Here is a 12,948-nt window from a genome sequence, read left to right on the forward strand (position 1 = left end):
ATTCTGATTTAAAAAAAAATACAGAAATATCCCTGAGAGGAATTTGCTCCTATAAAGTTTGAAGCAGATAATAAACAATTATCTCTGAAAAACTCTAATAACCTACATCCCTCCTTCATTCTGTGCATACTCTGACAACATGTTTGTGTAATTCCAGATTTCTCTGCATCTTCATGTTTTGCATTCCAAACAGCCACTAAGAGTTCTTCATTCTTTCTTGATGTTTTATCGAAGACTCTTGCATTTTTCCTTCACTACTTCAGTATCTTTTATTGTTACATTTCTAATATATAAAAACACTTGCCTATCCCTGATGTTTAATGGAGGTCAACTAATTTAAGACTAGGAAATGTATTATAGTGTGTTATACTTTTAAAAGTCAATGAAGTGTGTATGTAACATTTGTTGTCTTGGAAACATGTGAAATAAAGATTAATGTTATTACCTAAGATAATAAAAATAATTCATTTTAATTTTCAAGTTATAAACACATTCGCTCTCTTTCTCTTCTTTCCCAAATTCAATTGTTATTTTATGGCCTGTTGAACATAATAGAGTACTTATTGTGTTTATTACATCAACAAGGTCCATAAATCAATGTTCATAATTATAATCATTACACCAACAGATATTTTGAATATTCAGCTTTTCTAAAAAAAATAATAATCTCTTTAATAGGAGTTACCAGCACAATCTGAAAATAGAGTTCAATGGGACTTGGCTATGCTATTTGATGTGAAACATCCACCAGATCCACCAATGGAGATTCAATTCAACTAATTTATTGCTAATCATGCCTATGCACAGGAATCTTCTCAACTAATACAGTTAGATAAGGGTCAACAAACTTCAAGGGAGGTTGGACTTATTTCCTTTTTGACTATATAGGGATTCTCGGCTGATCCCTCTTTTGACTTTACCCCCACCCCCAGTTCTGCCACTCCTTCTCCTACATGTGCATTTGTAATAAAGACAGTGTAGTTACTTACAGTTGTTAGGTGTATACTGAAAATTAAGTTCTTTGTTACCTTCTTTCTTCTCTCCGCATTCATGGTTGACCTATTAATCTCATCACTAAAAAGAGGAGATGGGAATATTTACAACTTTTAAACAATGCTTCAGAGTCCGTTCTACAGATCTGAAAACTCTCCTACTTTAAGAACTACTAAAAAGAGGCCATGCTCAGGCAATGCCACTTATTAAACAATATATTAATTATATTGTGTATGTGGAGTGCCAAGCTGAATTAGGCAAGCTCATAATATACATATAAGGTACATTCTTTACCCTACAAGGTGTGATGCCCTTTAATCAATGTTGCTAAAGCGGCGCTAAATAGACAAATAGGTAGATAGACAACATTAGATGATAGATAGATAGATAGATAGATAGATAGATAGATAGATGGATGGATGGATGGATGGATGGATGGATGGATGGATGGATGGATGGATGGATGATAGGGAACTTCTTATCTAGAAAGACTGTGGATGGAGGAGGGGGGTTAGATACAACTGAGTTTGTGCTATTTACTTCTTGATTTTATAGCCATATAAGGTAAAGGTAAAGGTTCCCCTCGCACATATGTGCTAGTCAGTCCCAACTCTAGGGGACGGTGCTCATCTCTGTTACAAAGCTGAAGAGCCAGCCCTGTCCAAAGACATCTCCATGATCATGTGGCTGGCATAACTAAACACCGAAGGTGCACGGAATGCTGTTATCTTCCCACCAAAGGTGGTTCCTATTTTTCTACTTGCATTTATACATGCTTTCCAACTGCTAGGTTGGCAGAAGCTGGGACAAGTATTGGGACCTCACTCTGTTATGCAGCGCTAGGGATTCGAACTGCTGAACTGCCAAGCTTTCTGATCGACAAGCTCAGTGTCTTAGCTACTGAGCCACTATGTCCTTTTTATAGCCATATAAAAAGTATTATATCAACTACTTCCATTTCCAGGTCATCCCAAGTATTTTTTATGTAAATTATGTCCACAACAACATATAACGTGGCAAAATTTTGTATGGTGGCATACAAGATCCGAAAGAAGTTGGATCCTCCAAAATGTTACCAATAACTGTTTTTGCTTTCCCCTCCTTTTTACTTCTAAGCTACATTGAATCACTTTTGGAGAATAATTAATTGCTATTCACATATATGCTTTTTGTTTTTGTTTAGGAGTTTGGAGACTCATTTGTTTAATAGAGTAATATTTTCTTGTTTTATGCATTGTCTGGCATATTTTATTCATTTTATATTTGTCTAATATTTATTTGCTTATTATATATTCCTGTAGCTTTGACTTTTTATGATTTTCATTTTTAGTACCTACTGTGCCAGGTTTGACTATATCCTACCTTTTTGTACATTTTCCTGGACTTCATGATCTGATTTTTATATGTATTTTTCTATGTTGATTTGTGGCTGTAATAAAATTTAAGTTTTAAGTTTCATAACTACAAAATAGTTATGAGAATTGTTATAAAGCGGTCAAGTAAGAATCAGCACTAAACTATAAAAACAGATATTTAAACTGCCTTGACTTGCAGTTGTTACACATAACGGATTTGCTTTTACTATGTATTTCTTCAGTCACAATAAAATAGATTTTATCGTTTCCTGCAGAGACTGAAAGTGCAAAATGAACTCTTTTAAATGTATTGTGTTGTGCAATTCTATTTGTCATCTCAGTGAACAGGATATTAACTTTACCTCATGAAAGATAGCAGAGATCAAAATGTATAGGCTTTACAGATTTGCCTAGGAAAACAACACTATACTCTTATTTTTATTTTGTGCTTTCAAGTCACGTGATTGACTGCTGGTGAGAGCCTGGCCAATTGGCAAAATATTATTGAAGCAGTTTACCGTTGCCTTTTTCCTAGGGCTAAGAGAGAAATACTAGCTCAAAGTCAGTCAGTTGCGTTCATGTCCAAGGCGGATATAGAACTCACAGTCTTTTGGTTTTTAGGTCAGTGCCTTTAACCAGAAACCAAACTGGTTCTTATATATATTATCAGAATCACTCAATTTCTTTAGCTATGTTGTTCATTGGGGTCCCTGATAATACATTTGGACAATGTCAGGCTTGTGTATTTTGGAGCATCCATTGAAGCATGGAAGAATGAGTGAATGGGCATGCAGACAACGATGTCTGCATGCAGATTAATTTACTACTATCTGGGAATTGCATTTATTTATTAAGGTTATATTGCAAGGGGCTTGGGGCCTGGTTGCCAAAGTGATTCTTGCAGCCATTTATGTGAGAGGACCAGCATTTTTAACCCAAAATTATAAGATGGTTTGGTAAAATAATTGGGATTAAAGTACTTTGATTTTCCCATTTCTAATTCAAAAGTGTAAGGTAGAATTATGAACTAATACTCTTAATTTTGCAATCTTTGGACTTTAATTTATGCAGCTGAAAACATTTCAAAGGACATGAGTATAGTCATTTCATTATCAGATGGAAAATGTTCTTTTAACAATCTTTCAAAAGCATTGGAGGAAACCTTAGGAGTTGAATTTGATACTTCAGCCTCAAACATTTCATGGCATGAAACTTCATTCATATTGGCTTAGCAAGAATAGGATATAAAAATAATTCATAGAGGGTACACCCTCCCTTTAAAATTATATTTATCGAAGTCTTCCTAGACTATGTTGGAACAATCTGAATTCAATTGCTACTATCCCCCATGATTATAAATCATTTAGTTCTTTTAGCTTATGATTGAAAGTTTGAGGAAATTAGAAAAATTGCTCAGATTTGTATAATCATTTCATTTCATTTGTAGTCATTTTCCCTAAAGCTCATTAAATGGTTCAAAATGATTTTGTTGTTGTTAATCAGTACCAGATTGCCTAGCTGATGGGGTAGACCAGACAGGAACATAACCAGATAAGTTAATTCTCTTTTATTTTAATGCTACATTAGCAGAATCTTGTAAGTCTGAAGGTTCTTCTCTTTCCTTGCTATATCCACTATAATCTAAGAAACTAGAGAGGGCTTCAATAAAGGAGAATATTTGTAGCACAAAAGTTGCAGTGAGGGGTTCTTGGTGCTCTCTGAGCTTGGTTGCTATCTCACAGATGTTGCTGAGTGTGTCTATTCTGAGTCTTTTGCCCTCCCACAGTGTTACTGTGGGCTCAGCTGTTTTATCTGTCAGCTCCCTTGTCTGAGTCTCTTTGCCCTTTCTCCCAAGGTCGGTATTGTTAGCACAATAGCAAATGCCTTGAAGAATCCTTTCATGAAGGGACAATTTTCTTATTTTTGTTCACCATTTTAATTAATAAAACAATATTAAATTATCAACGGAAATATATTTTTGGATTGAATCTGAAATACTGAATATAGCTGCTTAAAAATTGTCATGCCTTTTCATAATTACAAATATACACGTACAAATTCCTTGTTACATATTAGACTAGAGTAACAGAGTTGGAAGGGACCTTGGAGATCTTCTAGTTGAACCCCTTTCTGATTAGGCAGCAAACCCTACACCATATCAGACAAATGGTTATCCAACATCTTCTTATAAACTTCCAGTTTTGGACATTCACAACTTCTGGAGGCAAGTTGTTCCACTGATTAATTGTTCTGTCAGGAAATTTCTCCTTAGTTCTAAGTTGCTTCTCTCCTTGATTAGTTTCCACCCATTAATTCTTGTCCTACCCTCAGGTGCTTTGGAGAATAGCTTGACTCCCTCTTCTTTGTGGCAGCCCCTGAGATATTGGAACACTGCTATCATGTCTCCCCTACTTCTTCTTTTCATTAAACTAGACAAACCCAGTTCCTGCAACTGTTCTTCATATGTTTTAGCCTCCAAGTCCCCTAATCATCTTTGTTGCTCTTCTCTGCACTCTTTCTAGAGTCTCCATATCTTTTTTACATTATGGTGACCAAAACTGAATGCAGTATTCCAAGTGTGGCCTTACCAAGGCATTATAAAGTGGTATTAACACTTCACGTGATCTTGATTCTATTCCTCTGTTTATGTGGCCTAGAACTGTGTTGGCTTTTTGGGTAGCTCTGCACACTGCTGGCTCATATTTAAATGATTGTCCACTAGGACTCCAAGTTCCCTCTCACAGCTACTACTGTTGTTCTTTTTCAGATTATTTAGATTACTGACTTGTATTTTTTAATTTTTTTTTGAAAATGCCCAGGTTGTCAGAGTTTGGTTAATTACTATTTCAGGGCTGTCAAAATGGCGACCCATCAGCAGATGCATCATGTGCAGGCCACGCCCACCCCATCTCTGCAAATAGTAAAAACATTATGAAAATCACATGATGGCAGTGTCAGGTGGTGAGTTTGACACCGGTGTGCTACTTAATAAAGATAAAAAAGATAAACCAAGAATGTATTTGGAACATGGCACTATGTTTCTAATTTAGGTAAACATCTTATGGATAAATGAATAAAGAGTGAATGCAGCACATACCCATTTCAATAAAGTACTTTTCTCTAAATCAGAGGTGGGAAAATAGGGTCCCTTTATGACATGTGGACTTCAGCTCTCATAATTCCTGAGCCAGCATGGCTGTCTCAGCAATTTTGGGAGTGGAAGTCCACAGGTCATAAAATGGCCATAATTTCCCATCCCTGCTCTAAATAGTGCAACAGTGTGATTAGCTGTGGTCCAATCCAAAGATTAGTTGGTCATTGCTGATTTCCAGTTTATTTGAAATGTGGGTCTGAGGATAACTGCTGTGATGACTGAAATATACAAATAAATCAGTTTTGGTAGGAATGAGTTTGTGCTCATCTAAAAAGGTGAAGCCAAAGAATTTTATACAAAAACATTAATAAAAGTACCGGATATTCATTTAGAGGCTAAATGAATGATCTCATACAGATAAAAGGAAATTTTTGAATGGCTTAGCAGGGGAAAATTTTCTGTTCTACCTAATTAGATTTTACAGGAAAAAAGTCTCAGTATCTTTCTTAAATGAATTTACATTAAGAAAGAAACCAGTAGACACCTGAGGAAATTAAAAATATTGTTTATCTGGAGAGAAGCAGCAAGCAATCTAATTAAATGTTGCTTTTAGAATCTAATTATTATTATTTTTTTTGCATAGATGTATGGATGAAGAGATGAAATAATGGAAAATAAACAGGATGTTTTGTTTGTGGGTGATAGTGAGCAGATGCAAAAGAAGTATGTGTACAGGTTCATCAGTTCCTTGGAATTTGTCATAGGGATATGAGAGTATTTAGCTTTTCTTCAAGTGTGGAGAGATGTAGTATTAATGGAACTATTAGTGGTAAACATAAAAGAAAAATATAGATTTAACATTGTGACTGCTGCACACACTGATTAGTAAAAGAGTAACATATTGAGAATATTTTTTATATAAAGTTTTTTGTTTTTTTATTTTCATAACAAATAACCACATGTATACTATTACATAACAAACATCGTGTTATATTATTAAATATTTACATCAATTCATCTTACCATCAACTCCCAAAAACAATTATTGGCTCTTCTGCTCTCCGTACACCATGTTTGTACCTTATCCATCACTGTCTTCTCCCTATCTCCTTTCTTCTCTCTGTCATCCTTCTCTACTTCCCCTTCCTCTCTCCTTCTCCTCTCTTCTTTTTCCACTTTCATTCTCTATTCCTCTTCCTCCCCCTACCCTCTCTCCTATCCCTCTCTTCTTCCCTTACCTCTCCCCTTTACTTCACACTCTTCATCTCATTTACTTAGTGTATTTCAGCTTCTGAGTGAGCTCCATTTTATGTTAATGGTATTTATAATTCCTTTTCAGTATACATATTTAATTTTAACATATATCTTCCTCCTTCTTTTTTAAAAGAGAAAATAAGTATACATATATAGTCATTTTTTAACCCCCCCTCCCCCAGCCTAATTTTGGCTGAGATGTAGACCTGGTTACAATTCCCAGCTATTCCATATTGAGAATAATTTTTATTGTGGCTCAGCAATGGTTTTTCTTTTATTCTCTTGTTTAGTGGACAAGGCCATGGGAGCGGTAAGTGCCTCCACCTGTTTACTGGACCCATGTCCCTCCTGGCTGGTCTCAACCAGCAGGGAGGTGACATGAGGCTGGCTCCAGAAAATTATGAACGCCTTCTTGATGGAGGGATCCTTTCCACGTCCTCTTAAGGAGGCGATGGTGAGACCCCTCCTCAAGAAGCTTTCTCTGAACCCAGCTATTTTTAAAAACTATCATCCAATCTCCCACCTCCCTTTTTTAGGGAAGGTTGTTGAGAAGGTGGTGGCCCTCAAACTCCGACGGACCTTAGATGAAGCAGATTATCTAGACCCTTTTCAGTCTGGTTTCAGACCTGGTTGCTCCACCGAAACCGCTCTGACCGATGATCTCTGGCGGGTCAGGGACAGAGGTCATTCCTCTGTCCTTGTGCTCCTTCACCTCTCAGTGGCCTTTGATACCATCAACCATGGTATCCTTCTGCGACGGCTGGAAGAGGTGGGAGTGGGAGGCACCGTTCTCCGGTGGCTATCCTCTTACCTCTCCGACAGGTCGCAGTTGGTGTTGGTCGGAGGACAGAGGTCGATTCCTAGGCCCCTCAATTATGGGGTGCCGCAGGGGTCGGTTCTGTCCCCCCTCCTATTTAACATCTACATGAAGCCACTGGGCGAGATCATCCGCCGGCACGGGATTAAATACCACCAGTATGCAGACGATACTCAGCTGTATCTGTCCACCCCGTGCCAACTCAGTGAAGCGGTGGAAGTGATGCACCAGTGCCTGGAAGCTGTAAGGGTCTGGATGGGAGTGAACAAACTCGCGCTCAATCCTGACAAGACCGAATGGCTGTGGATGTTGCCCCCTAAGGACAGTCCATCTAGTCCGTCCTTAATCCTGGGGGGAGAAAACTTATTCCCCTCAGAGAGGGTTCGCAATTTGGGGGTCCTCCTGGACCCACAGCTGACCTTGGAACATCACCTGTTGGCTGTGACCAGGGGGGCTTTTGCCCAGGTTTGCCTGGTGCACCAATTGCGGCCCTATTTGGACCAGGAGGCACTTCAGACAGTCACTCATGCCCTCGTCATCTCAAGACTGGATTACTGGATTACACTCTCTACTTGGGGCTGCCCCTGAAAAGTGTTCGGAGACTGCAGCTGGTCCAGAATGCAGCCACGCGAGCAATACTGGGTGTGCCAAGGTACACCCACATCACACCTATCCTCCGCGAGCTGCACTGGCTCCCCATTGGTCTCCGAACACGATTCAAGGTGCTGGTTATTACCTTTAAAGCCCTACATGGCCTAGGACCTGGGTACCTACGAGACCGTCTCCTGCCACATACCTCCCTTAGACCAATAAGATCGCACAGGATGGACCTTCTCCGGGTGCCTTCAGCAGGACAATGCCGGCTGGCAACACCGAGGAGTAGGGCCTTCTCTGTTGCCGCTCTGGCCATATGGAATGAGCTGCCCCCCGGAGATCCAGGCCCTCCCCACTCTCATGGCCTTAGATCTGCATGCAGGTTGGGATATACTTGGTATTGTCTCCATGGGTGGGAACTAGAACATAGTTTATTGTGAGCAATCTGCATTGTTCCATGGCGACAAGATGGAATGAATCCAACTTGACATGGATTTCAGGGCAGCTACTAAGAGATGTAACCTCAGCATAATGTATAATGTATAATCAGTATAATGATGTTTAACTGATGACACTGACTTAGATCTATTGTCCCATATTATGTAACTCCAAAGAAAGCAATCAGTTGTCTTAAAAATATTGTCTAGGTTCAATAGATAAGGAAGAATATATTGGAATTAAATCCAATTGTATTTTTAAAAAAGGTTTGGGGACTGATGTTCAGCTCCTCTTAGATAGCCCAGAACCCATTTGCAGCTTTTGGGTTCTTAACATGTGTTTGAGGAGTTCTTGGTGCTCTATGAGCTGAGAGACCAAGAAGGATCCTTCATTTCAACCCTGAGCTACAAATATTCTTCTTTTTCAGTAACATGTATTTGGCGACACTTCCACAGTTTTAATAAATCCAGAGTGAGACTGATGTTGATGGCGACACTATGCATTTTCTTAGCCAATAGAGAAGTCAATATTTTAATCTCACCTTTATCTAGCAAAACAGATCTATATATTGTACAAAATTTAGAACCTTGATGGATTTTAAAATCAGTGTTTTATAAGCTCCATAAAAGAGAAAGGCAATTTTCCTGATCTGAATGATTCACAGTAGATCTCTAATAATACTGTTGCTAATAAATAAATGAAATAAAAAAACAACAATTATTTACTACCTAGCCTCCTTCCTCTCTAATTTCATTAGGAAAATCAGAACAAGTTTAAAGAGATAAAAATAAAAAGAACCTTTTTAGATAAACACTGTTTTATCAGCACCACAAAAATAAAAGCTCCAAAGGCATTTTGTTATAAGCATCAATCATGCATGGCCCTGCAGTGGCCTGAAAAAAGATTTAAAAAAACTTACCACCCAAAATGAAAAGAACAAAAGTTTAAAACCACCAAGAAAATCACATATGTTAAAATACAAGTTGAAATAAACAAGATTAAAGGGAAAAAACCTGTCAGCAGAAGATATTTGTCATAGCATCTGCCTAATAATTAGGAAAAGAAGGAAACATTTGTCTGGCAATCAGAAAGAGAAATAAATCATGAATGAAAATTAGACTTTGGAGCAGAAAGATAGGAAGAGTATTGATGCCTTTGAATATTAGCATTGAAAAAGTATCCTGAGAATATCATGGACAGCCCAAAAAGAAACCTATGGATTGTTGCAAGAATCGACCTAGAAGCATATAAGGTTCAAATTATTCTCCTTAAGGCACATTATGCAAAGACCCAGCTGTCTAGAGAAGGTTCGAATACTGGGAAAGGTGGAAGGAAAGAGAAGAAGAAGAAGATGGTGGATGGGCTCAGTTGCTGTGAAGATGAGTGCACTGTTGGGATTAAGTCAGGGACAGCTCATCACAGAGAATTTATCTGTGTGCTTACTGGGAATCAAAAAGGATTTGATGGCATATAATCAGTGAATCAATTTAATAGCAATACCACTTTACAATGCTTTACAGCCCTCTCTAAGCAGTTTACAGAGTCAGCATATTGCCCACAACAATCTGGGTCCTCATTTCACCCACCTCAGAAGGATGGAAGGCTGAATCAACCTTGAGCCTGGTGAGATTCAATCTGCCAAATTGCAGGCAGTCAGCAGAAGTACCTTGCAGTACTGCACTCTAACCACTGAGCCACCATGGCTTAATGCCATTGTTCCATGTCCTGATAGAGAATAGGTCTTGACTTTCTTCTGTCTTGATTTTTTGGTAGTTCTGCTTATTCTGTTGAGTGGAGTCCTGGCATTATACATAATGATCCTGGCCTGATCGTAACACTGTATCAGGAGACTGAAATCTTGTAAATATCATTTTCCACAATGGCAATGCTAAGAAGAGACAAGTTCAGCAAAAATTGCCAGCTCTTCCCGTAATGCATAGACTCCACATGTAATTTTTGATTCCAGTTCAATAAAGAACATGTGCCTCTTGCTAAACATAATTGGATCCTAAACAGTCCTGGGAAAGCATGGAGGAAAGGTGGGAAAATCCTCTTCTGATTATTATTCCCACGAAGAAAGAATCTATTAATCTATATTATTATATAAGGAAGAAATGGTCATACTATGTTCTGAGCAATCAGAAAGTTATTTTGAGAACTTTGGGCTCTAAGGAAAGTTTGACTCACTTCCCTTTTTCAGGTTAATTACCTACAATAATGAATAATGTAGGCATTATAAATAGGTGAATATAAATAGGCAATTTATATGCACGAATTTGACCACAAAGGGAAAAATATATGTTGTAAGGCATCACTTCGTTACACCTTTCTTTGGAAAAGGAAAAGCTCAAACAATTAATTGTTCTTCTTTTGCTAATGTAAAGAAGAAGGTGAAAGAGAAGAAGAGGCCGTGAACAGCTCGGGAGCGTACAGTGTTGAAAGTACCACTTTGTAGACATGATCAATGCCTTGATCAGAGATCTTTCTGATCTCTTACTTTGCCAAAAAAGAGAAAAAGATTAAAATACTGTGGGTTGAGAAAGTGAAGGTCACATTTTTTTTTGAAATGGATTCCTATAATCAAATGCCTGCAAATAGCTAGTTTTTGGGGTTGGAGAGAAGCCTTTGTAAATGGGGATGAATGTTCTAGTTAGAAGGCATCCATCCTGAGCAATGAATAGTGAGGTTATATAACTATAACACAAAGATGATTTATTTAAGGAAGCACGCGAAAGGAATAGGCCCCTGTGAATCTAGGCAATTGCATCCTACTAGAAGATTGGCCAGAAAGCAAGAATTTGGGATTAGCAACCTCACAGGCAAAGATGAAAAAAAGGAGACAAAAAGACAATCCTTAACTTTGCAGTCAATAGGAAAAAAAGAAAAAAATGATTAGTAAATATTTTGATGGTTATATAATTGATATTATAATGGAAGATAGTATACTTTTCAATAACGATAGATATTATCGCATATATGTTTGTATGTACATGATGATGATGATGATGATGATGATGATGATATTTTAATACATTGGACACCTAGAAAACACACTGTTCAATATAGAAATGGAATTTGTGATATAAAACAATAAAATATTTTTAAAAATAGGTTGTTAGGTGCTGAAATTGTCACAATTGTCAATTTTAGCATCATCCATTGGCAAGGGTGTTAAAAAACATCAAAGTAGTATTCATGACCTTGGGATTGAAGCCCCACCCCTTTTAAATGTTTATGCTTATGTTTTTATATTGTTCCTGCATTAGATATAAAAGGACTTGGATTGCATGAAGTCCATCTCGATTTTATTGATATCCCTGCAGATGTCACTGACCGTTGAAGGTGTATTTTCAATTTATTTACTAGGTTTATATATCATTAAGTGATGCATAGCTGTATATCTTATTCAGGTTAAAAAGATTCAGCTTCAATAACAACAATGAAAAATAACATTTAATCAACAAAAACAAAAAAATCCCATAACCAATAAATGTTTCCCTACAAGATGAACCATTTCATCTTTCAGATTCCAAATATGTTGCCATTTTTCTTTTAGTGTGCTAATTTTTGATATTTTTTTTAGAAAAATGTACTTCTATACTTAGGTATTGCCATTTCACTGGGTTGTACACATAGACTTATTAAATGCAGATATAATTAAATACTTGTGGTTGTAATTAAATAAAAATAAATATATAATTATTATTATTTCTTAAGAGGTAAATTGTGCCCTACATATTTATTTATATACTAGCTGATAACCCTGCGATGCCCAGGTATTTATTTATACTAATCCTGTATTAGGATAATCCCTGATTTCAGTGACAATTGAATACTTAAATTAAATCTCTCTCTGTCTCTGTCTCTCTGTCTCTGTCTCTCTGTCTCTCTTTGTCTCTCTGTCTCTGTCTGTCTCTGTCTGTCTCTGTCTCTGTCTCTGTCTCTGTCTCTCTCTCTCTCTCTATCTCTCTCTCTCTCTCTATCTCTATCTATCATCCATCCATCCATCCATCCATCCATCCATCCATCCATCCATCCATCCATCCATCCATCCATCCATCCATCTATCTATCTATCTATCTATCTATCTATCTATCTATCTATCTATCTACACAAACACACAAACACACACACACACATACATGGAGAGAGAGATCTCTCTGTGTATGTGTGTGTGTGTGTGTTTGTGTATGTATGAAAATGATTTCAGTCAGTATGCGTGGAAGAACTTCATGGCTATGGCTGCTCCATTGTGGGATGCCATGGGATTTGGCTCTGCTCTGTTTTTTATTTATTAGATTTGTAGACTGTTTCAATCATATGATTCTCAGAAGTTTATTTATTTATTTAGAAAATTTATCTCCCAAACAGTGTCTCTAGGCAGCAGACAAGAATAAATTAAA

This window comes from Thamnophis sirtalis, unplaced genomic scaffold (genome assembly GCF_051295495.1).
Source record: "Thamnophis sirtalis isolate CommonGarterSnake01/CBP01778 unplaced genomic scaffold, rThaSir2_p1.2 scaffold_1, whole genome shotgun sequence".
Classification (NCBI taxonomy): domain Eukaryota; kingdom Metazoa; phylum Chordata; class Lepidosauria; order Squamata; family Natricidae; genus Thamnophis; species Thamnophis sirtalis.